The sequence below is a fragment of the Kogia breviceps genome, chromosome 14 (assembly GCF_026419965.1).
Source record: "Kogia breviceps isolate mKogBre1 chromosome 14, mKogBre1 haplotype 1, whole genome shotgun sequence".
Lineage (NCBI taxonomy): Eukaryota > Metazoa > Chordata > Mammalia > Artiodactyla > Physeteridae > Kogia > Kogia breviceps.
In genome coordinates, this window is record NC_081323.1 from 77112233 (window position 1) to 77136181 (window position 23949).

The 23949-nt window shown below is 48.5% G+C and overlaps 1 protein-coding gene and 1 long non-coding RNA gene across 6 annotated transcripts in view; one reads left to right on the top strand and one right to left on the bottom strand.

Moving 5' to 3' along the window:
* Nucleotides 1-6222, bottom strand: part of LOC136792614 (uncharacterized) — a 35095-nt gene extending 28873 nt beyond the window's left edge. Inside the window, exon 1 of the long non-coding RNA XR_010836666.1 lies at nt 6019-6222. This is a non-coding gene — a long non-coding RNA (uncharacterized lncRNA). The remainder of the gene's footprint in view (nt 1-6018) is intronic.
* CALN1 (calneuron 1) overlaps nt 1-23949 on the top strand; it is a 467601-nt gene that overhangs the window by 74758 nt on the left and 368894 nt on the right. For 2 of the 5 annotated variants that reach the window (XM_067014150.1, XM_067014152.1), the window contains exon 1: nt 5806-5886. The exons of 1 other annotated variant lie outside the window; for it this stretch is intronic. The gene's annotated coding sequence lies outside the window, so the exon portion shown is untranslated. Of the gene's footprint in view, nt 1-5747; nt 5887-23949 lie in introns of those variants that run through there. 2 more of the 5 variants (XM_067014155.1, XM_067014151.1) reach the window with 2 other exon arrangements.

Here is a 23949-nt window from a genome sequence, read left to right on the forward strand (position 1 = left end):
ACTTTGATTCCATTTTTTTAATTGGCTAATACAAGTCTTCGAGTATTTTTTCCAGAATATGTAAAAAAGCCATTTATTTTCTTACCTGTTTCATTTGGAAAATATTTTTCTCTTACTTTCATACATGTTAACAACTTAAGTGAATGTATAAGCCCTGGGTGAGACCAATTACCCTCTCTCCATTGTTTCATTTTTCACCTGTGATCTAGTGTTACATACACTCTTGAAGCCAATCTTTTTTTCCCTTGGTTGATAACTTGTTTTTGTTTTGTTGATAACTTAAATTTTCTTATCCTAGAAATCAAAAGAATTATTAGCATATGTGTCAATATAATCTCTTTTCATTAATAATCCAGTCACAGAGTAAACCCTTTGTTTTTTTAAAGGCAGAGAGTGTGTTATTCCTTTCATAGGTATATACTACATATATATTGCTTTGAAAAAAATAAATACAGGGTATTTTTCTCATTAAAAAAAATTAAGCCAATATTAAAAATATTTGTTGTAGAACATTCATATATATCTAAAAAGTAGAAGTCTCCTTAATACTGATTCTCCAGAGTTAGTTAGGTAACAGATAGCATTCCAATAATATTATGTAACATCTTACGGAAAAATCTGAATGAACTTTTTGGCCAGCCCGATATTTATGGACACTATGTACAAAGTTTTCTTTTTCAAAAATGGGATCATGCACGTTATTTTGCAATTTGCTTTTTTCACTTTACAATATACTTTGGAAATCTTTCCAAGTTAGCAAATTTTTCTGGTTATCTACTGCTGCATAACAAATCACCCCAAAATTAAATGGCTTAAAACATCAATGTATTACTACCCCTTTTAGTCTGTGGGTCAGAAATTCAGGCAGGGCACAGTGTGGATGGTGTCTCTCTGCCCTATAATATCTGGGTCCTCAGCTGGGAAGACTCTTACAGCAGGGGCTAGAATAGCTGGGGACTGGCCAGATATCTATCTCTATCTTTCCTTCTTCCTCCCCCTCTCCATTTCTCCTTTATTAACTTACTACCTCCTCTCCTCCACACAGCTAGCTTGGGCTGCCTTGCAGCATGGCAGACTCTGGGTAATTGGACTTCTTACATGGTGACTTAGGGCTCTAAGAGAGTGTTCCAAGAGACAGGAAACAAAAGCTTCCAGTTTAAGTCCTAAGCCTGGAAACTGGCACAAAATAACTTCTTTATTTGATTAAAGAAGTAACATATCCGTCCAGATTCAAGGGAAGAGCGATGTAGATCCCAACTTGATGACAGGAATATTAAAGAATGTCCAGCCATATTTAATGCAACACGGTAAAAAATTCACCTTCAGTCAAGGTTTACATTCTTTTATTTACATTCTTTTATGTTCAAGGTTTACATTCAATTATTTACATTCTTCTAACATGAAACATACCCAGACACATCCAAAAGTTCCAAAAGTCTCATCTCCTTGTGGCACCAGCCAGGTTCAGGCTTGAGGTCGTGGATCAGTTCATCTAAAGCAGGTTCAGGGGAGGTTCTTCTCAATATGAAGATCTGGGAGCTCCTCCTTCCTCTTCACTAAATACCCTCCACACAGCCGTGAGGCAGAGATATAGTAACTGCAACAGACACCCCATTCAATAAGGGAGGATGTGGGTGGTGTTTCCTGTAGCAGTCACACTGGTTCATAGCAGTTCTGAAATCCAGCTGGGAATGTGTCATCGGTTCCTTAACAGAGGCCCAGTCCTGCTCCCTGGGAATGATTCTTCACAGCTCTTGGCCTCATCGTTTGGTCTCCAGGTTCCTCTCTCAGCCATTCTCCCTCTCTCATAAGAAATAACTCCTGTTTGCAGTATGGCTATTGTCCATGGACGGTCAGGGATCCAAAGGCCTCCTTTCCTTTTGTACTGTCTCTGTCCCTTTCAGCCCCAAACTGGTATGTTTTCTTTAAAAACATTGAGGGCTTCCTGTGATGTAAACTAGAATCCATCCATTAGAGGAAAACTACACTTACACACCTCTTTAAGAATAGGCCCTTCTCTATTTTCAGGCCCCCGTGAGGCTGTTGAGGGACCGTGTCTCTAAGATTCTTGAAAGCTCTTTTAGGTCTGCCCTTAAATATGTGTGAGGTCTTAACAAAGCATTTGACTGCACCGTCCCTAACTCAATCTTTATCTGGAGACCACATTTTACTGCCCTGGATTTGAATGTTTTTGCCAGGAGATGTCAGAATGAGGAACAGTTCTCCTCTTGAACACAGCAAGTCCTGGTTCTTTCTATTTCCTCTAAATTCTACTCGGAAAAATGGAATGATTTCTGCTTTAATTTATCTCTGATTGTCTTTTATCATAGGCATCTAGAAAAACCCACTTGGCTCCTTCTATGCTCTACTTGGAACTCCTCTAGTCACATCCATGAGTTCATTAGGTAGCCTTCTCGTCTGTCACATTACTACAGGCAACTGTTTTGCTAACTGACCCACCAGTACATGGCTCAGGTGCTCTCTTTCCCAGCTTCCAGGAACAGTTTTCTCGGTGTCTTCAAGTCATTTCCAAGCGTCTTCCTGAGGCCCTTGCAGCTTTCACTAACAGACTTATGAGGCACTTCTACTTGTTGTCCAATCCCAAAGCCAATGTTTTAAGTGTTTGTTACAGCACCAGTCTACTTCCAGATACTGAATTTTGTTCTGGTTATCTGTTGCTGCCTAACAACTCTACCACTCTAAAACCTCCTGCCACAAAGTAGAGAATGTGCGTTGTAAAGAAGCCAATGCATTCCATTGTCCGCATTTTGATAGGATACATGAAAAATGTTGCATGTACCCAAATGATTTTTTCTTTCTCTGCCTATTTCTCTTCAGAATGCAACAGACCCCTTCATCCCCCCTCTACCCTTGACTGTCTTGGGCACTTGAAGTAGGTGTAGTTATTGTAGTTATTATGTAGAACTGCTTTTTCAGGTAAAACAAAAGTAGGAAAGACAGGGGAAGGGCTGAGGTAGAGGTGGCAATGACTTTGACCATATTAGAAAATATTTACCACTTGGTAAGGTAGCAATTGTCCAGGTGTCTGATTTGTATAACTCTGAGTCCCAAGGCTAGAGGTAGGTGATAGAACAAAGTTAATGATTACTCCCAGCTGTTTCCCGGAGGGCTGTATTATTCTGGATTGGAGAGAGTACTCATGCCAGATCAAGGTACACATGCATGGAACCCATTTTGTTCCATGTTGGTTTTAGCTTCCATTCTGATATTTGGTACAAGATTTTCTTTGGCAATTTAACAGGAAGGAGCTGACACATTTTGACCCTTAATAAATATATATTGAACAAATAAATAGAAGTTGGAGCAAGGGTACCAGGGCCTGAGAACCTGCAACCCTCCTAGCCTGGAAGTCTCAAAATGGTCACAGTTGGCGAGGACCAGGAAAGTGTGTTTAGTGTGCCACCAAAGTCTGCCACCTGGCTTCCTAGTTCTTGATGTCCATTGAGAGCCTTGATTTTTTTCCCTCAAGGTAATGTCTTTGACATGTGTTAACTACTCATGAATAATGACAATAGCCAGCATTTGTTGAACACTTGCTATGCCTGGAGCTGAGTTAACTGAGTGAACTGCTATTTCAGGTTGGTTAAATGGTTAAATCTACTTTCTACCAGGAATTCCACGTGTGTATATAGACTTGCTTAAGGGACTTTGGTGACTTGGTTGCCGTCCAGAAAACGACAGAACAACTGCTACAGAGGCAACAGATTACTAGAAGATGCAGCTTTCATCCAAACTAAGAGATCGTTGGGAAAGATCATTCTGGAACTCTATCCACTCTTTTAGTGCATCTGCCCATGACCCTTCAGGGAAACTCTTGGTAGTGCCTTCTCTGTATTGATACATCTCTGAACTAGGTAGGTAAGTTTCAGCCAACGGCTTAAGAAGATAATTTTGGAAGTAAGGCAGGTACAAGAAAAGATAGTAAGAATACAAGGTAGCAAATGCTAAATGCCAAAGGTATGGTACCAGCAATGAGTGAGGGCTCAGAGGAACCACACCCAGGCCGCAAACCAGGAGGTGCAGACAAGGAGGGGACCCTGATTAACTTGTGCCGCTGGCTGGCAGCACCAATGCCCACGTTCTCTTGGCAGCTGCCCCAGCAGGAATAGAGGTGATTGCTGAGTTGTTTGGACCAGAGGCTTATGGCAGTATTGCCTGCTTGGCTCCTGACTGGTGTGAGAATTTTCATATATATCTTTTCTTTGATTCTGGGAATTGGGAGACTCAGAGCTGGTGGCACAGTCTTTCTGCCACCTAGAGGGGGCAAGAAACTAGGGACCCTGGAAAAGAGAGTGCTGTGAGGACAGAGTAGCCTCTGATCCAGCCAGGTGGGTTCCTTTCCCTGTGACGCACCCTTGGGAGGAGCAGAAGGGGCTGGTAGGTGCCTGATTGTGTCTGTGGGACAGACAGAGATGCATCTTGGTGTTCTGATTTTTCTTTTCTTTCTTTTCCTTTTTTTTTTTTTTTTTTTTTTTTGACGACACAAACCTTGGTAGCACTATGTATTCTGGGCACATGAGAGGTAGACAGGTGGGGACCAGAAAAGGTGACTGGAGGCTCTAAGCTAAAGGGTTGCCCTTGAGGCACGGGGCAGAGGAGGAAAGGGGTCTGTCTGGGTATGGACTTGGCAGGGGGCAGTGCCAGGGCAGGTTGCAGACGGTCTTTGAGATGCCTAGCTCACACCTGTGTCCAAGCACCCTCTCCCCCTCGTCAAATCCATTCTGTGACCTTGGAAAGGGAAGTGGGGGGCCAAACCACGTGTTCTCAGGCCCTGGGGAGAGGGATCAAAGGTCGGTGGGCGATCGCCGCAGAAGTGCCTCCCTAGATGGTGCTGGGTGAGCACCACGAGCCCTCCTCCTCCCCCAGTTTTGGCCGCCGGCACCTCCACTCGGCGCCCGCCCAACCCCCGGGCGCGGATGCAGGTGTGATCCTGGCGCTGGGGATGAAGTAGTTAAGGTGGGGGGCGCTTGGGTAAGTTGTCCAATACCGAGGAACAGCAGTTTGCCGGAGTTAACGTGGGCAGCTTCTTTGGGGAGGAAGGAAGGAGGACCGTCTGCCAAGCTCCAGTTCGCCCCCCGCGCGTGTGCCTGTGTGTGCAGTGCGTGTGTGTGTGTGTGTGTGTGTGTGTGTGTGTGTATGCGCAAGTGTGAGTGCGCGCGCGCCGAGGCGTTCCTCAGGTTGCGCTGCCTGGAAACCGAGGGAGCCATTGGCAAGGCGGAGGGGTGGGGGTGGTGTCTCCCAGACCCCCCGAGGCGAGGCGCGCACCGAACCCCGGCTCCTGACGCGGGCGAAGGCTGGGCGGGGACGACGCCGCGGGCGGTCTCAGGGCCCCGGGGGGCCCACCGGGGAGGAGCCGGGGAGGAGGCCGGAGCTGCATGGAGTTTCTAGGGCGCGCAACTCCGGCGGGGCCTCGGCCACTGGGCTCCGGGGCGCAGCGAGGCAGCCGTGCACATGGGCTGAGCCCGCGCGCCGGGGCTCTGCACGGCCAGCGGGAGCGGGAGGGGTAGAGGAGCGCGCCGAGCCGGGGGTGCGGGGCAGCGTCCCCAGACGGGAGCCGAGGACAAGGACAGGAGGAGCGCGCCCAGATCGCGCTCCGAGCCGACGAGGGGCTCGCGCCGGCCCCGGCGCGCGCTTGGGGAGCGGCCCGGGGCGCCGTGGGAGCCGGCGGCAGCGAGGATGCCGGCGCGGGGCCGCGGCGGCCGGCCGGGGGTGTGAGCGTGAGGCTGAGCGCTGCCCGCGGGCGCCTCCCTCCGCGCCGCCCCCTCCCTGCGGGCCTCGTTGGAAGCCCCCGGCGCGCGCGGAGGCGCCTCGGAACCCGGGCTTCGGGGCGACGGGCCCGCGCGGCCGGCCCCGGCCCAGCCAGAGGTGAGTGCCGCCGCCCGCTCGCTCCCGCCCTCTCCTCTTCCCTCCGTCCTCGCCCCTCTGCACCGTACCCCAAACCCGAGGCTGTCGCGGGCCCCTGGCCCCGGAGTGGGCGGGCGACAACGCCTCTCATACCTGTTGGCGCTGGCAGAGGGCACCGGGCGGGCTGGGGGTTGTCCGAGCTGCCTTGCCCTCCCTGGGGGTGGCTGCTGGCCGCCAGCCCCGAGGCGTGGGGCCGGGGCAGGGCCGCGGGTGTGCCACCAGGGTGTCCCGGCACTGTGCGGGCTGCAGGCTGGGAGCCGCTCGCCCAGTACCCCGCGCCGGTGGCCGCTAGGCTGAGCGCCCCCGGCCGCGAGCGCCGGGGCGGTGGAAGGGAGGGGAGCTGCACCGCAGCCCAGGTGGGAGTGCGGGGCGGCTTCCAGGTATCCGGGAAGCCGGGAGTCATGGCGATCGGGGGAGGATTCTCTCCATCTCCAGCCCAGGCGCGGGCTGCTCGCCCTCCGGGGCGCACGCTCCTCTCTGCCACCCGCCCGGCGTCCGCGGGCCCTGGGGAGCGCGGGATCACCCGGAGGCCTCCGGCAGCCCAGCCCGGGACCTGGCTGTCACTCAGCTGGACCCTGGGTCCCCAGCAGCTCCCAGAGTCCCGCTCTCGGCCAGAGGCGGGAGCCGACTCTGCCGGCCAGTATAGGTTTACCGGGTGCCCCAGCCTCCCCGGACTGGCGCGACGGGGAGTGAACTTCCTCAGACTTGGCCTGAGGGCGCCTAGGCAGCAGCAGGTAGCTCTGGGGCCGGCGTCTGGGCCAGGGAGAGCGGAGGACGCCTCACCCGACGGATGGGGCTGCTGAGGGTGGACGGAGGGCCACTTTTTAGCACCGAGGCGCCAGCCACGTGCGCCCCTGCCCCCACGCCCAGCATCATTTCCCTCTGCTCTTTTTCTTTTGCGGGCCAGTGTGTGGGGCAAGCGCCTTCCTTGCCCTTGGTGTTGAAGCCCTTTGCCCCGGGGAACGGTGCCTGCAGTTCCTGAGGTGCCAAGACTGGGGCGCCATCCCCAGGCCCTGATCTTGATTTTTGGCAGAATAGGACACTTTGCTGGGCTCGGAGAAGAGCAGCTCAGTGCCGGCCGTGTGTGTCTGTGTCCACTGAAGTCTGATTAGCGGTAACAGTAACTACATTCTAGAGTGGATAAGAGCAGCCTCAGGGATAGAGTTGAGGTGACCTTCTCTGGGAAGAATGGGTAGATTTCTGCCCTCCGTGTGTATAGACACAGAGGCCATTTGTGCAAATGTGAAAACTCATAACTCTTAGGATTTCCACGTTCTGCTTCTTTAACTGCTGACTTTCAGTCCAAAAGATAAACTCTTTTTCAATTTAGGCATCAGAGCTTTGGAAAGGGTTTTAAAGCCGTTGGTGTGAAATTGTCTTGGGGCTGGAGCAGGTCACGGTTTTCATCGCAGCCTGATTCCAGCTCTTCTCCTTGGCTTGTTGGTGGTTTTTATTTCATCTTTGGGGGGTGAAGAAGGAGGTGTTGGTGGAATCCCCATTTCCTTTGCTACTTGTTTCTATGAGGCTCTGAAGTCTGGAGGGCAGCTCGGACCTCTCCTGTGCTTGCTGCTCTATTGGGACACCCCAGCTGAGGATCCATTCCTGGGCTCCAGGAGCCACAGAGTTTTGCTGGTTCCTTAGGCAGCTGGCCCCCACGAATGCCCGATGGATGCCCCCGGGCCATGTTCACCACCCCCCGCCGCAGTCTGCTCTGGTGGAGGCCCAGCCGAGCGCCCCCACCCCCTTCTGAGCTCAGTGCAGACGTGTGGGTTTTTCATGGCAGTAGCTGCCTGAAAAACAGCTATGTTTACTGAGAAGCTGGTCTTCAACGCTGATGGTGGTTACTGGCTGTATCCAAGTGGAGTAATGAAAACAAAACTCTCTGGAAACCCAATCCCTCGGATATTTTATTGGAGGAGCGCTAAATCCGCTTAGAATTGTTCATAGAGATCACCTTTCTCTGACCTCGGACTGTAACTATTGCCAGGAATCGGGCCTTCAGTGAGGGTGCAGCATGAGGGCTTTGTAGGAAGAAAATCATTTCATTCAGCTCGTTCCGAGGAGAACGCACGATGGGCGGGGCTTGATGGAGACCCACGGCTCCCTTTCCTCGCTGAGGGGTGATGGGGGTTGCGGGGGGCGGTGAGGGTGCGCATGTGACAGCTGCTTGGCTGAGTTTAACAGTTACCTCCGCAGTGGGAGGCCTCTGATAAGCGCCCAAGTATTGGGCAGGGTTCGGCTGCAATCTGAAAATTTCTTTTCCATAGCAAGCGGCTTTGGGAGGGACAGTGTGCTCCTGGGTCAGCAGCCCGGGAGAGGTATCTGACGGCTGGTACTTGGTCCTGGCGCCGCGTCCGTCCGCGGTCTTGCTGGCTTTGCCGGCCCACTCCAGCGCTGACAGCCTCTGCAGTGCTCAGTGGGTGGCAGAAGGGGGCGCTAGTTCTTACACTGAGAGGAATTCTGGTGGCTCAGCGAGCACTTTGGACATTTAAGGTCTTTGCAGACCCTCTTAATTCGGATTTCTGGGACCCTTCTTGATGTCAGACACTCTACACATTGGAGCTCACGGAACCCCCAGTTTTTCTTATTCGGAAACTGATGCCGAGAGTGGTTCACTAACTTTCCCGAGGCCACGTAGCTTGTGGGTAAGAGGCAGGGTTATGGTTTCATTCTAAGAGGCTGGGGTTCCTGACTGGAAGTCCAGGGATCTTTCCACACTGCTGCGTATGCTCTGAAGAGCGGTTAAGTAACCTTTGACCTTCGGTGCCTTGTCTAGGGTCAGACCCGTGGCGGGTGCCCCCTCTGTGTTTGCTGAGTGAATCTAGGGCAGCATCTCATTCCTCACTCCTGACGAGGAAACTCAGGCACCGGAGGAGCTGTGCCTTGCGCAGTGGGTCAGGGGAGGAGGCCCTGCCCTCCACGTGTGCCCACACTGGAGCCACGTGAGGCTCGAGCCCAGATTGGCTTGATTATAGACTGCTGCGTCTTTGTTTGTTTGCATGTTCCCTATCTGCGCCCACATTGGTGTGGGGTGGGTGGCATCTTCGCCCTGCCTTCGAGGCTTAACCTGAGGTAGTCAGAGTGTCTGAAACGTCCTTTTGCGATGGAGAACCATTAGGCAGCACAACCAGCAAGAGCCCCCGATGCTTGTTAAAACCACGTGCGTCCTGACTCTCAAGCGATGAAACCATCCCTCAAGATGGGCTGGGCGTTGGCTGATCCCTCGGTTGCTCCATTGCAGGGTAATCCTGCATGTGGTTGGAAAGGAGGAAAATGAAAGCACAGTTGTTGCATCCAACCTGGGGTTTTCCGAGTGAATTATGGTTTTAATCATTTAACATCTAACAAAAATGTATTCAGTGCCTATTATGTGGTACGGGTAGAGAGATGAATATGACACGGAGGCTGCCATCAAAAAATTCACAGATTAGTGGGGAAGGCAGACCATGTGTGAGGCGTGCACATTTGCGAGCAGAGACGGAAGGCAGCCAGCCTAGCATGGCAGAGATGTCTGAGCAGAGCTTGAAGGATGGTTATGAAGTGGCCAGCCTTACTTGGGGATCCCAGTGCAGAGGAAGTCGGGTGAGAGATAAGAAAACATATGGAAAATGTGAGGAAGCAGCTGGTAGTTTGGAGCTCCTGGAGCTTCAAGGGTGAGGCAGGGAATGACAAGAGAAGAGGCTGGAATGGTAGAAGGAAGCTTTTGGTCAGGACCAGGGGGCAGGCGGCATGGTCAGATCTGAGTTTTAGGTAAGTCTGCTTGGGGCCCTCGTGGAGAATGGATTTGGCAGTGAGGAGACCAGAGGCGTAGATACCAGTGCGGCGGCTGGAGCTGAGGTTCTGGTGGGGAGTATGGAGAGGAGATGGACCGAGCGAACATTTAGGAGAATCCTCAGCTAGGGTTCCTGGGTTGCAAGCAACAGAAACTGACTTGGGCTAGCAACTAAAGCCAACAGGGAGAATGCTGTAGAAGTACTGATAGGAATTCACAGGGCTGAGGGCACGCCTGAAGAACCAGGCTTGGAGCAGCTGGGAGTTCGGCAGCCGAGGGGATCTTGGTGGCTGGAGTAGTCTTTCGGTTTCTCTCAGGTGATGCTATGGAAGTAAATGACCTCCAGCCTTTTCCTCCATCATCATCATCATATTATTATTATTATTTTTATTATTCTGCTACATTCAGAATGCTTAGAGGAAATGTCTAACTGGCATAGCTTTGGGTCTTCATATCAGGAACAGTTTTCTGGAAGTTCATCCGAATGGGGAGAGGTAGTTTTTCTGAAAAAGAAAGTTGGCGTGATCCTGCTGTAAGACTTGGGCGTGTCCTCCACAGGAGGGATAGTTGGTGGGACTTACTGATCGATTGAGTAGGAGTGAGAGAAGGGAAGGGTATATAGTGTGTCACCACGGAGTTTCTGGTTTAGGTAACGGGGTGGATAAACAAAATGAAAGTCTGGCCCAGACTAAATAACCCACTTGTTTTCCCGCCGGCAGGGCTGTGGGCCGCTCTCCGTTACCAGGCCACAGGAGAAGGTGACGGCCTATTTAAAAAGTCTCATTAAGGGGCTGTGCTGCTGAGAATAAGGCCTGTTTAAGTAGGTTACTTAAGCTCATGCCCCACAAATCTGGGTACTTTGAAAACATTTTCATTCATTCAGCCAATGTTTATTGAGCATCTGGTGTGGGTACTGGGGACAGTGGTGAACAGAGGTAGTGCGCTCATATTCCAGTGGCGTAAGACACAATGAAAAGATTAAAATTGAAAATAAAATTAGATATCATGGAGACAAATACAGGGGCCGCTTCGGATTGGGTGGTCAAGAAAGTTCTCACCGAAGAGCCCTATTTAAGCTGGGCAAATAGGGGGAGGATCTGGGGAAGAACTTCCAGGCAGTGGCAGCAGCCAGTGCAAAGGTGCTGAGGTAGCAGCCACGGGGTGCTTCAGAGGAACAGGAAGGAGGCTAGTGTGGCAGGAGATGTGTACCGAGAAGCAGGGGCTAGTTCCTAAGGGGCCTCAGGGGTCACCCTGGAGAGTTTGGGCTTGATAGTGAGTTTGATGGGAGCACCAGGAGGGTGTTAAACGGCAAAGTGACATGATTTCATTTGTGTTTTCAAAAGATCGCCCTGGCAGCTGTGCATTCTCTGTGTGCACCCCCTTGGTGCAGCAAAGTGAGTCTTTATTATTCATTAGAGTATAAAGTGAAACGTAGTGTTTAAGAGTAACAGATGCAGAGAAAATGCTTTGGTGACCTTAATTTAGTGGTTTCTAATGTACCAATTAAATATGGGTATGGACAAAAACCACATTTCTAGTATGATTTCAGTTTTGTTTAAAAACTTGGTACAGAAGCATAATAGAAAGGAGTGGACTGAAAATATTAACGCTGTTGTCCCAAGGAGTTGGCATCATGAATGGTATTTGTTTTGTTTTTTGTTAAATGAACTCACATGTATTTTATCATCAGAAACAAATTGTTTTAAAATGTAGATGCCGATGACCACTAATGTCTTGAATGAATGGGGTGTTGTGAGACTATATCGACTAAACACTTTTTCCCTACCATTTTATTTAGGAAGTTTTAATGTCAAAAACGCATGGTCCTGGTTGGGGCAGAAATTAGGGTGCTTATTTTGCACCAGGTGTCCAATGGGTGGCTGTTTTTTTATGCTTAAAAAATATTTTAAATTATGAAAGCCAACATTCTTCTTTTTAAAAGAAATTAAAGCCATATAGAAATGTTACATAAAAAAATGAAAGCACCTTTCTGCACCCTCATTCCCCAGACCGTTCACGTTTCCGTACATAGATTGTTAGATCTTCTTCCTTTGCGTTTCAAATACCTACATCTATATTTTTTATTTATTTTTTTTTTTTGTGGTATGCGGGCCTCTCACTGTTGTGGCCTCTCCCGCTGCGGAGCACAGGCTCCGGACGCGCAGGCTCAGCGGCCATGGCTCACAGGCCCAGCCGCTCCGCGGCATGCGGGATCCTCCCGGACCGGGGCACGAACCCGTATCCCCTGCATCGGCAGGCGGACTCCCAACCACTGCGCCACCAGGGAAGCCCTACATCTGGAATATTGCGGTAACAGGTCACTCTATCTCCAAATGACTCTCCCAAATTCCTTCCTCTAGAGCTTGAAACCTCGATGACCTTTTTCCCTTTTAAACAAAATCGTTGGGAAACTTGAACACATAACTTAGCTAGGAGAAAGGGTATCTTGCCTTTTTTAGTATTCAGAATGTTCACTGAAAGTATGCTTTATACTTATAAAGAATAGAGCAATTAAATATTCATTAAAAGTTCATCTCCGAACATTTAAACAATATTGCTCTAGTGTTAGAGCTCCAAAGTTGGGTTCACGATTACAAATCACTTCTACTTTTTCATTCTCACAAGTTAGCTCATATGAAAACTTAGAAGTACAAGTCAGGGAGCTTGGTTCATTATTTTGGTGATGTATTTATTACCACGGAATATTATCCTTTGAAAACGGGAAAAGCAAAGCATTCCATTAAGTGTTCCTTAGAGCTATTGATGTGTTTGGGAAACGCTGTCCTGCGTGGTCTCACCATGCAGACCGGCTTTGGGGATTGCGGTGCCGGGAATGCAGTGCCACCAACTCGGTGCTAGTGTGTTGGATGGGAGACTCATTATGCGATTCAGCAGAATGACTACCTTTCCCATCAGTATTTTAATTAAACACATCCTTTCTTGCGGGAAGAGAAGAGTGAAGGCGTGCTTGGAAGAGAGTGCTTGTAAAGTAATAGAACCATGGAGTTGATGAGAGAGCAGGCACCTTGGTTATCTCAGTTTACAGATGGGGAAAAAGAAGGACCAGAGAGAGCACATGACAGGCACTCCGTTACACAGTCGCTTTCCCCACCCCAGCGCCTCCTCCCTGCACTCCGCACCGGCTCTGCGTTGTTAGCAAAGTGAATTTATTTTGGGAAACCCGAGAATTAGGAAAGCATGCTGAACCTGATGAAAAACGGGAGTGTTTTTGTGCTGTTCATTCATTCTGTAAAGTGTAATCTGTTTGTGTACTGATAACAGGCCTAATTACTGTGTAAACATTTTTATAGCCTGGTAAGAAAACCTAAAACATCTGTACTGCACATTGATGGAGCATTTCAGCCTCCAGCACCCTACTACTTGTTCTTAAAACCAGTTGCTCTGTTATTTCCTCTGGTCTGTGGTGGATGATTCATTCTATGCCCAGACACACAAACACGTATTCCGGATCCGGTGGGAAGTGACAAGTAACCATAGCAAACTTGCATCGTACTCACTACGTGCCATCCACTCGCTGATTATTAGTATTTCCCCCATTAAACAGATGAAGAAGCAGCTGAGCGTTAGCCCATGTTAACCCTCATGGGACCTACCACACCATACATAGTCTCCCTTCCAGAGCCATGTTAACTCACTAGCTAACATCTCCACCTTCCCTTGCCTCCCAGATACAAGCAGGCCTTCTGCAATAAAGATCAGGTGGGACTTTGTGAAATCACTTCAGTTAAATCACTCTTCGTTTGGGCAAACTCGTGACCGTAGGGCTGCCGAGAGTTCCCCATGGGGGTGACGTTTTCAGGTCTGTTTGGTGGGTTGCCCCAATCCCTTCCCTTCCTGAGTCACTTGGCAGTAACTGGTCCAGGACAGATCATCTGCCCTCAGCTGAGGATGGTGGTTCTCTTTGCACTCCAAGACTCAGCCCTCAAGTTTGCTGCACCAATAGTAACCGACCTGTGAGCCCTGGTAGATTCAAGAACTGCTAGCTCCCAGCTTGGCTCCTGTGCTGTCTTTACATAAACACCGAAGTGTCAGCTTCTCACACCTAAGGAGAGAAGGGCTTTCAAAAACCCAGAAGCAACGGAATCCATGGGGCCCTCAAAGGGCAGTAGGTAACAGGGAGGAATCACATAATTGAAGGAAACATAGATGCTGGTGGCTACTGTCAGTGGGTCCTCACTCAGAGGTCTTAGCCCTAAGCTGTTAGGAATGTCGCAGGCTGATTCGGAATCTTGCACGCCAGAAGGGACTGAAGCTGAGGAGGGTTTGCACTGGACTCTTCCGGCTGCCTGAGTTGCAGCTGCTGGCCCGAGGGTTCCATGTGCTTGGAAATAGATTCCCTGCATGGCAGGTGCTACTGTAGAAGCAGGTTCTGTCCTGTGATCTGAACCACTGCATTTGCCATAAGAGACAGAGAAAGAAACAGAGAGAGAGAGAGAGAGAGAGAGAGAGTGCACCAGTGCTGCCAGGTAGCTTTCCCTGGAGTGGCCACGTCCTGCAGGACCTCGGAGGACGTGGGATGGTGACCCATCATCAACTCCAGCTAGTGGGTGCCCCTGCTGTGGCCTTGAGAAAGGTGATACATATCTCTCTAGAGGGAGGTTAGTTGGGCTCTGGATTTGAGTGTTAGAACCTGAACCTGAGAATTTAGTTCAGCACTTCTCAGACTTTGCTGCACATTAGAATTCCCTGGGCAGCCTTAAAAAAAGTCCCAATGCCTCATCACATCCCAGACAGGTGAAATCTGAATCATTGTTGGGGGGAGGATGGGACAAAGCACCTGCCCGCCCCCCACCCCGCCAGGTGATTCCACTGTGCAGCCAGCTTTGAGAACCAAGGCTTTAGGACAGCTTTTCTCAAAGGAAAATGCCTGCAGATTGCCAGGGGATCTTGTTCAAATGCAAATTCTGATGCCCTGGAGCAGGCTGAGTGCACCCGCATTTTGAACCAGCTCCACGTGCTGCTGGAGGGCAGGGCCGAGTTAAGAAGAATCCTGTTCTTGACTTACTTAGCTTCACACGGATGGCTTGTGGAATCATCGCCTTTTCATGGGAGTACGGCCTCTTTGGTTCATTCAAGGCAGGGTTGGAGAACAGGGGGCCCGGATCCTGCCTCCCCTCACTTTGGATTCTTATAAAGAAGAATAGAGCAATTAAATATTCATTAAAAGTTCATCTCTGGGGCTTCCCTGGTGGCGCAGTGGTTGAGAGTCCGCCTGCCGATGCAGGGGACACGGGTTCGTGCCCTGGTCCGGGAGGATCCCACATGCCACAGAGCGGCTGGGCCTGTGAGCCATGGCCGCTGAGCCTGCGCGTCCGGAGCCTGTGCTCCGCAACGGGAGAGGCCACAGCAGTGAGAGGCCCGCGTACCGCAAAAAAAAAAAAAAAAGTTCATCTCTGAACATTTAAACCTTATTGCTCTAGTATTAGAGCCCAAACGTTGGTATCGTGATTACAAATCACTTGCATTATTTGTCTTTCTGGATACAGCACATTGTCCTGTCCCTGGTCAGCATTTATAGAGTCAGAATCAAAGGCTCAGAGAGCTGGAAGGGACGTTAGGAATTATCTAGTCTAAACCACTCAGTTTTGGAGACGGGGATGCTGAGACTCAGAGAGATTTGTCCAGAGTCACGGATCCTCAGGCCGGGGCTGCTGTGGATGCGAGACCAGGAGGAGGGACGCAGGAGGATGAATCCTGGGGAGAAGACGCCCCCGAGCTGCTCCTGGGGCAAGGGAATCACAAGACACAGACATGCAGAAAGACCATGGATATAGTTACGTTCAAACACCTGTGAGTCCAGAAACTTCACTGCCAGTGATACCTGTGACTTGCCATCCCCTCCTTCCAAATTTAGGTAAGGACACCGCAGTGTGACCAAGTTGTTTGCTTCTGTGGTTGGGAGTTGACACCTTGACAGATATTCAATAGCCTGGTCCCAGGTGGGATGCAGACGCAGGCTGTCCTATTTCATGCAAAATAATTACATTTACCATTTCCACCCCCAATATTTTCCTCCTGTCATCCAAACAAAGAAGGAACATTCTCGACATATAGGTTTCTGGATGTCAAGGTGGATTGTGTTAAACCTGCTTGTAAGAACAGTTCATAATTGATGTTCTTGGCATTTATCGCCTAGCCGTGACATGTGCAGCAGGTGATGACTAATAAAGTATATTTTGTTGGATCCTTTTTTTCCGCTTTTTCAACTCCAGGCACCTGTTTCAGCATGTCAGTGTTGACAGGGACGTTTTCCTGCCCCTCTCTTTATGCTTCTTATTAAACTAACTTGAATAAAGACAGTGGGCGTGAAACCCAGGAGCTGAAATGGACATTGCTTTCTTAGGGTGTTTTGTTTTGCCCTAGAAGGTCAGATGTTTTTTTTTTTTCTTTCTTTTCCTTTTTTTTTGGCTGCGCCATGCTGCTTGCAGGATCTCAGTTCCCCGGCCGCAGACTGAACCCAGGCCACAGCAGTGAAAGCCTAGAATCCTAACCACTAGGCCACCGGGGAACTCCCGAAGGTCAGATCTTTAAACAGAGTGGGAGAAGACTTCTTAGGGGCACATGAAAGTTAGTATAAAGACTGAGGCAGTATAATTATAGCTAATGGTTATATAATTCCTCCTTTCTGAGTACTTTACATGTGTTAACTCATTAAATCCTTTCAACAAGGATTTAATGAAATAGACACTGCTGTTGTCTCCACTTGTATGGATGAGGACACCAAACCAGAGAGAGGTTAAGTACTTTACTGAAGGTCACACAGCTAATGAGTAGTGAAGCTTGACTCTAAAAGCTATGCCCTTAAAGCTGTACTGCCAGCTTAACCAGGCTGTGCTGCCTCTGTAATTCTGATTGCCCAGGACATGCCAGGGGCTGCAGAGAACTTCCGCAGGACATTGGCACCCAGACCCGGACTCCGCCATTCCCCTCCTGGAGCGCCCCTTGACCTCTGAGTGGAGGCCTGCTCCTTCACACCGCTGGAGTGGGTCCTGATGGCATTGGCCTGGTCCCCTTTCCCCCGTTTTTGCTTTTCTGGCTCTCTGTAGATGTGTCCGTTGATGGGCCTACCTCTGGGCAAACCCTAGTTCATAAACTAAACTCCAGTTGGTAGGGTTGGAGTGTCATTTAGGGCACCTGTGTGTACGGTAGCATCAGATACCTGTGTCCCAGGTGACTTTCAGACTTCACACCTTGCCGCGTTGGCCATGCATGGACTCAGTTCTGGCCTTCATCCTCCCATTGAACTCAAGGGTGAGGCCTGGGCCTTGAGTCTGTGACTCACTCTTCCTGGATGTTCATATCGGTTGATCATATTCCCCTAACGTGAGCCTCTAGCGGGGGTTCTGCCCCTGGCAAACAGATGGAACCCCTGGGTTCTCCCTCACTTCAGGCCTGTTCTCTGGCCTGGATCTCCTGGGTCTAGTCCTTGCCTGAGTTGTGCCGTGATTGCTCTGCCCTTGGCCGTGGGCTTGGGGCCACCTGATGCTTCATTGTCCCCAGCCCATGCCCACTGCCTGGGTCATCAGCCTGGCCTGGTCTTGGCTCTCCCTCTCTTCCTGTTTGTCTGGTGTTGCTGCCTGATTTTCACCTCTGTTCCTTAGGGGCTGGCAAACTTTTTCTGTAAGGGGGCATAAAGTATATATTTTGGGCTTTGCAGGTCCTCTGGTCCCTGTTGCAATGCCTCAGCTCTGCTGTGGTAGCTGGAAAGTAATAACCATGGACAAGATGTAAATGAATGTGTGTAGTTGTGTTGCGATAAAACTTTATTTACAAAAACAGAGGGTGGACTGGATTTCAGCCCATGGTCGTAGTTTGCTGACTCCCGCTTCAGGATGCCTATTGGCTGCCTCTTTCTGACTTTCAGCCTACAGTGATTCTGTCTCTTTAGAGACCATTGGCATGCCTAGCCTAGAACCCTGGACCACGAATTCTACTCTGAATTCCCCATACCTGTTGGACCTTCCTAGAGCACCGATTGCTGTATTCACTTTGCAACCCTTGACCTTGAATAAAACCATCCATTCATTTTTTTAAGTTCTCAGTGGGCTAAATTGATTCCATTAAAAATGTAGGTCGTTCAACAGCAGCCGGGTCTTAAATTCTTTTTACAAATCCTTGTATTGAATTCTGGATGGTTTCTTGACCAGAAATACAATGGCCGTATCCCTGAGTCTCTTCTCCTTTTAAGGTCCTCCTCCCCTCCCCCACATGCATTCTAATCAGTTTCCATTTCTCCTTGGCTCAAACCTCAAATTTTCCTTCCTTTAACTCATCAGTGTAAGTCTCTCTAAAACGTTGCTTGATCTCGCTGCATGCCCAGGCTGCCATCCTATTTCACTCCCTCTCTTTAGGGCAAAGCTTCTAAAAAGAAGTCTCTGCCCCTGCCACTCTCACTTTTTGACCTTATTCTTGTCCTGTCCATTAACCCTTGGCTGCTGTCCGACCCTACTCTTGGGCCCCTACTATAGTAAGTCTTATATACTTAATATATTGTAAACTTGCTTTTTGAAAGGTCACTGATATCCTCATTTTTAAAATCCAGTGATGTGGACTCACTTTTCATACTTGGCAACATTTGACACTGTTGACCGGCCTTTCCTCAGGTAACTCCCCCCTGAATGAACTCGCCTGGCTTTATTCTCACCTCTAAGCTTATTATTATTATTTTTTTTTTTTAAAATTTATTTATTTATTTGGTTGCACTGGGTCTTAGTTGCAGCTCACAGGCTCCTTACTTGTGCCTCGCCGGCTCCATAGTTGCAGCTTGCCAGCTCCTTAGTTGTGGCATGCATGTGGGATCTAGTTCCCTGACCAGGGATCAAACCCAGGCCCCCTGCATTGGGAGCATGGAGCCTTATCCACTGCACCACCAGGGACGTCCCTCACCTCTTAGCTTTTTATATTAGTCTGCTAGGGCTGCTGTAACAAAGCACCACAGCTTGGGTGGATTAAGCAACAGAAATGTATTTTCTCACAGTTCTGGAGGCTGGAGTCCAAGATCAAGGTGTCAAGCAGGGTTGGTTTCAGAGGCCGAGGGAAGGATCTGTTCCAGGCCTCTTTCCTTGGCTTGCTGACGGCTGCCTTCTCTCTGTCTTCATGTGGTCTTCTCTTGTCTGTGTCTGTGTCCAATTTCTTCTTTCTTATAAGGACACCAGTCATATTGGACTAGGACCCACTCTGATGATCTCATTTTAACTTAATTACCTCTTTAAATCCTATCTCCAAATATGGTCACATTCTAAGGTGCATTCTGAGGTTAGGACTTCAACATATAAATTTTTGGGGAGACACTATTCAGTCCATAACACTTTTCCATCTCCATGTTTCCCTTTACCACCCCTCAAATGCTGCTATTCCCAAAGTCCATTTCTTGGCCCCTTTCTTTTCGTGCTCTCTCAAGTTTCTCTTGGAACAATCTTCTTTCCCTTCACGCTTTAACTAGCTCTTGTAACATCACATCTTATCAGACGTGAGATGTAAATTATCCCACAGGCACTCCAAACTCAACGTGGCCCAAACAGAATGGACCATTTCCTGTGCAATACACAGCGCGTTCTCCTGCCTGGCCCGAGACCCCCAGCCCTGCAGACACCCAGAATAAGACGCGTGTTGTCATCTCTGGCCCTCTCTCCCCACCCACCAGTGATTGATGGGTGTGTCACTTCTGTTGTTTGGCACCGACATTCCGATCCCACTGGCACAGCTGTTATTCTGGCCTGGACGTGACCCTGCCCCTCCAGGTCCATCCACTGGAAATGCAAGGTGAGTAATGCCACTGTGGACACTTCCAGACCCTTCCAGTTGCATCTCACTGAGGTTGAAATTCCAACGCCTTAGTGACTTTCATTTGGCCTCCTTGGCCGTTGACCATTGCTACCTTCAAGTTCCACCAGACCACAGACTCCTGTGCCTTTGCTTCTGCTGCTTTTGCAGCCTAGAAGCCCCTTGACATTTAAAGGCAGTTAAATCTGACTTTCCCGGTGGAGTGTTCCTTGATCCCCGCGATGGATTTAATTTCTCCTTCTTCTGTGTTTGTGTAATTTTTATTACACAGATGTGTTTGTTACCTCGACATTTACTGTAATGCTTCTTGGCTTGGGCTAGGTATCATATTTAGAATGTCAGAGTGCAGGAAAAGTAAAAATAAAGGAATTTTAGAAGGTGTCTGCCTTCTTCCAATGAGGAAATAGGCCCTCTACAAATTAACCTGCAGTTACGTCTCTGAGGGGAGGGGCTTGTTGGCACGCGTGCACGTGTAGGTGTGTGTGTGCGCACACATGTGTGTGTTTTTCTCCACTGTTCTTGGCACAGTGCTTTACCCATAAGACATGTTTGGAGATGTTTCTTTTTTTTTTTTTTTTTTTTTTTTTGGTATGCGGGCCTCTCACTGTTGTGGCCTCTCCCGTTGCGGAGCGCAGGCTCCGGAAGCACAGGCTCAGTGGCCATGGCTCACGGGCCCAGCCGCTCCGCGGCATGTGGGATCTTCCCGGACCGGGGCACGAACCCGTATCCCCTGCATCGGCAGGCGGATTCTCAACCACTGCGCCACCAGGGAAGCCCGAGATGTTTCTTAATTTTAGTTAGAGGACAGTGGGGATCTAGCTGTGCGTTTGGCCCTCTGTGGTCTTAAGACTTGGACATCGACGTAGGAAGAACAGACCTGTGTTGGTTGGCAAGACAGTTCTCACTGCAGGTGACCTTTGTCTCCATCACTTGCTCTGTGATGATTTGCTGTAGTGTACACTTCTCGCACCGGGGAGGGGGCTGTAGAGGAGGAGAGGAAATGAATTAAATGAACCCCTTCTTTCCGGTCCTTGAATTCCTTGGAGAAGAGGTAGGAGATGAAACAAAGGAAAATTAAAGTGTTTCTTTCTTTTTTTTTTTTTTTTTTTTGCGGTACGCGCGCCTCCCACTCTTGTGGCCTCTCCCGTTGCGGAGCACAGGCTCCGGACGCGCAGCCTCAGTGGCCATGGCTCACGGGCCCAGCCGCTCCGCGGCATGTGGGATCTTCCCGGACCGGGGCACGAACCCGTGTCCCCTGCATCGGCAGGCGGACTCTCAACCACTGCGCCACCAGGGAAGCCCTAAAGTGTTTCTTAAAGGGACCTTTGAAGTAAATCTGAACAGACAAATAAGGGAGTCATTATTTGCATTGAAATCAAATAATTCACTGTAGGGTCCTCTTAAAAAAGGAAATCCTGTCCTGAATTTGAGTGAGGTTTCCAGACCATTAGGTAATTGACAGAGGCAGGGAAAACCATCCCTGTGAACAGCAAGAGGAAGCACAATTAGAAGTAATAGGCAAGCAGGTCAGATATTATCATGCAAATCACTGGGAAATAGGGTTTGATCTATTGCACAGAGTCAAATATTCTTCTGAAAGGGTGTGGCGGTTTAACAGTCTTTTTTCAGCCTTTGCAATGCACGCACGAATCTCTACGTTTCACTCTTCTCAACAAAGTCTTTGGGTTCCCGCGTTCACCAGGACTGGTGACCAGTGGTGCGTCTTGGAGGGTCACTAAGTCCTTTCCCCTGGAGGGGCTGGAAGAAATGCACACACCCCTCGCCCCTTCCTTTCATCTGGCTCAGAGCTCCTGGCTGTATCTGGGGGACATTTCCTAGACCAGGACTGTCTGGGGGCCACGAGGGCTCACCTTATGGCACTGCTCGGTCTCCAGCGTTTGTTGTCCGGCTAGCCTGTCCTGCCAGATGCCAGCTGTCATTGGTCCCCTGCTGGAGCCAGCCAGGCAGAGCGAGCAGAGTCGTGGGAACAGTTGTAGCAACAAAGTGCCCAGTTTAGATCCATTCAGGCTTCGTTTAAGAACATTTGGGAACGAAATCCCCTGTGGCCTGATGGGTCCTCAGAGTCCCCCCACCACCACCACCACGGGCTCTCTGAAGGAGAAAACTCCTGCCATTCTGCTCTTGGCCTTCTTGTATTAAAATGTTGCTTTAAGTACAAAAGTAGAAGATGTGCGGTCAAGCTTTGGAGAATAAGCAAAGAGAAGACAATAAGATTTACTCTTAATCCTGGGAATCCAGAGGTAACTCGGGGATCACAGCTTGAGGATAAAATCTCCCAGAATTTGTGTTTGTACACACGGGTGTTTTATCAAAGTATTCCTCTATTTATTTGAAGGGGTTGTGATATGAATACTCTTGTGCAAGCTGCTTTTTAACGGACGATGTTGTGGATGTCTCTCCGGGTTGTTGTGTGTGTTCCCACCTCATCATTTTTAATGAATGTATTCGATTCCACAAACAGGTGTGCTGTGTGTTATTTTTGACCTGTGTCATTTTTCTAAGGATAAATTCTTAGAAGTGGAATGATCAGGTCAAGGATTTGGGGACCTCTCCTAAAGATTTTCCCATTCCCACTTCTGATAATGTGGGATGACTCATTCCAGATGGCTTATTTCCATATGTCCTCACCATCCGCTATGGGCATTAACTATTTTTTGAAATTCAGTAGCCAGATGGTTTTGCATTATTGTTTTATCCTGGATTTCTGGGATCATAAACAAACATGCACATTTTTTTCATGTACTTATTGGCTGTTTGATTTTTCCTTTTGTGAGTTATCTATTGATATACATATATATATATATATTTTTTAACATCTTTATTGGAGTATAATTGCTTTGCAATGGTGTGTTAGTTCCTGCTTTACAACAAAGTGAATCAGCTATACATATACATATGTCCCCATATCTCCTCCCTCTTGTGTCTCCCTCCCAACCTCCCTGTCCCACCCCTCTTGTTGGTCACAAAGCACCCAGCTGATCTCCCTGTGCTATGCGGCTGCTTCCCACTAGCTATTTTACATTTGGTAGTGTGTATATGTCCATGCCACTCTCTCACTTTGTCCCAGCTTACCTTCCCCCTCCCTGTGTCCTCAAGTCCATTCTCTATGTCTGTGTCTTTATTCCTGTCCTGCCCCTACGTTCTTCAGACCTTTTTTTTTTAGATTCCATATGTGTTAGGAAACTATTTATTTTTCTCTTTCTCACTTACTTAACTCTGTATGACAGACTCTAGGTCAACCCACTTCACTACAAATAACTCAATTTTGTTTCTTTTATGGCTGGGTAATATTCCATTGTATATATGTGCCACATCTTCTTTATCCACTCATCTGTTGATGGATACTTAGGTTGCTTCCATGTCCTGGCTGTTGTAAATAGAGCTGCAGTGAACATTGTGGTGCATGACTCTTTTTGAATTCTGGTTTTCTCAGGGTATATGCCCAGGAGTGGGATTGCTGGGTCATATGGTAATTCTATTTTTAGTTTTTTGAGGAACCTCCATACTGTTCTCCATAGTGGCTGTATCAATTTACATTCCCACCAACAGTGCAAGAGGGTTCCCTTTTCTCCATACCCTCTCCTGTGTTTATTGTTTGTAGATTTTTTTGATGATGGCCATTCTGACTGGTTTGAGGTGATACCTCATTGTAGTTTTGATTTTCATTTCTCTAATGATTAGTGATGTTGAGCATCCTTTCATGTGTTTGTTGGCCATCTGTATATCTTCTTTGGAGAAATGTCTGTTTAGGTCTTCTGCCCATTTTTGGATTGGGTTGTTCGTTTTTTTGATATTGAGCTGCATGAGCTGCTTGTAAATTTTGGAGATTTATCTTTTGTCAGTTGCTTCATTTGCAAATATTTTCTCCCATTCTGAGGGTTGTCTTTTTGTCTTGTTTATGGTTTCTTTTGCTCTGCAAAAGCTTTTAAGTTTCATTAGGTCCCATTTGTTTATTTTTGTTTTTATTTCCATTTCTCTAGGAGGTGGGTCAAAAAGGATCTTGCTGTGCTTTACATTATAGAGTGTTCTGCCTGTGTTTTCCTCTAAAAGTTTTATAGTGTCTGGCCTTACATTTAGGTGTTTAATCCATTTTGAGTTTATTTTTGTGTATGGTGCTTGGGAGTGTTCTAATTTCGTTCTTTTACGTGTAGCTGTCTGGTTTTCTCAGCACCACTTATTGAAGAGGCTGTCTTTTCTCCATTGAATATTCTTGCCTCCTTTATCAAAAATAAGGTGACCATATGTGCATGGTTTTATCTCTGGGCTTTCTATCCTGTTCCATTGATCTGTTGACATTTTATGTCTCTTTCTGTTGAGGGGTTCTTTTGTAAAAATGATTTGTAAGAACTCTAATAGGAAGAATAGTACCCTGTGTTTATTCTATGTTGCAGAAATTTCCAGGTTTGCTGTTTATCTTTTTATTTCTT